Below are 2,157 nucleotides of genomic sequence, written 5' to 3'. Positions count from 1 at the left end.
CACTCGGCTACCCTCGGCGCTAGTACAAGTGCCTTCTGTAGCAAATTTCAAATGCCTTTTTTCACTTCTGTCTACAGCGTGCCCTGGTACTTAGCGCTGCGTATGCACTTAACCTTGGAAATGGACGCGCGCCACTCGTGGTACGGCTAATTCGATGGTGGCAGTCTAGGGTGTAGAAGTTCTGAGATAACGTCATTGACAAAGATGCTGAGGATGTGCCGGGCACCGTGGGTTGGGGTGAAATTGAGTTTCCTAGCCATTAACTAGAACTAAATAATTTTATGAAAAAAAACCATAAGACAACAAGATTCTAAGACAAGATCAGAAGGCTACAAAGCAACTTGACTGGAAAACTGTATCAAAACAAGAAGACAACAAGAAAAATCAGTAAACAATATCAGAATATTATTTCATCAGAAGACTACCAACACCACTTCCAGAAAACTACCAACAAGGCAAGAAGACAACACGATATGACAACAATGTCAAAAGACAAAAAGACCAGAAGAATGCAATATAAGATGATAACAAGACATCAAGACCAGAAGACTGCAAGACAAAAAAGGCTACAAACCCAACAAATATCAGTAAACAAGATCAGAATACGACTTCGGAAGACTACAAGACCAGAAATCTACATAAAAGGAGGCTACATGATCAAATGACAATAAGTTCAAAAGACTACAAGACCAGAAGAATACAAGAAAAGAAGACTTCAAAATAAGATGACAACTAGACTAAGGACAACAAGACTAGAGAATCTAATCTAATCAATTTAGATACCATCAAGACCTGAAGGCAGGATCAGCAGACACCTAGACCCGGAGACAACAAGTCCAGAAGACAACAAGTCCAGAAGACAACAAGTCCAGAAGACAACAAGTCCAGAAGACAACAAGTCCAGAAGACAACAAGTCCAGAAGACAACAAGTCCAGAAGACAACAAGTCCAGAAGACAACAAGTCCAGAAGGCCACACGAACAGCAGACAACAAGATAATTCTAAGACTAGAGGCATCAAGACCAGAAGTCTACAAAGACAGAAGATGAGCTGAGAAGATCAAGCTGAGATGACATCACGAATAAAAGACAACAAAATTAGAAGACATCAAGACCAGAAGGCTGGATCGGAAAACAGCAAGGCCAGAAGACTGCAAGACAAGAAGCCTACAAGAATAGAAGACTACAAGACTAGAAAACATCAAAACCAGAAGACAAACTCAGAAGATAAACAGTCCATATGTACAAGACTAGATGAATACAAGAACAGAAGACAATAAGCTTAAAAGACCACAAGCCCAGAAGAATTCAAGATCCTACCTACATAACAAGACTAGAACGTGATGTCTTCTAGAAGACTACAAGCAAAGGATTCAAGATTTGATGACATCTAGACTAGAAGTCAACAAAATCAGAAGACATCAAAACCAGAAGACAGGATCGAAAGGACATCATGGCCAGAAGACTACAAGACTAGAAGACAACACGATCAGATGACAACAAGTCCATTCTAACCAGAAGATTTCGGAAAACAAAGATCAGAACACCACAAGCTGCAAGGCTAGAAGACTGTAAAACATGAAGATTATTTACTAAAGGACAAGGCAGACTGAACCTGGTTCTCAAAGTTACTCCAACCTACAACACCCCTATTCTCCATGCTGGAAGTTGATGTGATTCAGTGCAGCTTCTTAGAACATCCCCACAAAAAAAACGCAAAACAAGTACTCACCCTCCAACTATCACTTGAAGGCACAATTACCTACCTGCCTTGTGCTTGTAACCGGCGCTGGTGTTGGCCGCGCGGTTGATTGGAATTTGATTGTCGAGTCGACGCGGCGGAAGATCAGCGCCGTCGTCGTACACGAGGAAGTTCACCGGTGGCGTCAATCGTGTCGATCAAGAGAGCGCGCGGTAGTAGGCAAATTAAAGGTTACCGGTTTTCAGTTGATTGAACGGTTTGAAGAGGGTTTTGGGGAAGATTTTTTGGATTGAGTGGTGGACGGATCAGAAGTGGGTTTTTTTGTTTGTTTGATCGAACCTTAACCAGAAGTACTTGTATGTGTGCCGATCATCAATGTTCAATAAACACATGAGAATCAATATTTGTACTAGTGTCAAACCTTGTCAAGTTTTAGAACAATTCCTCACCAAAGAG

The sequence above is a fragment of the Culex quinquefasciatus genome, chromosome 3 (genome assembly GCF_015732765.1).
Source record: "Culex quinquefasciatus strain JHB chromosome 3, VPISU_Cqui_1.0_pri_paternal, whole genome shotgun sequence".
Lineage (NCBI taxonomy): Eukaryota > Metazoa > Arthropoda > Insecta > Diptera > Culicidae > Culex > Culex quinquefasciatus.
This window is presented reverse-complemented; position numbering follows the sequence as displayed.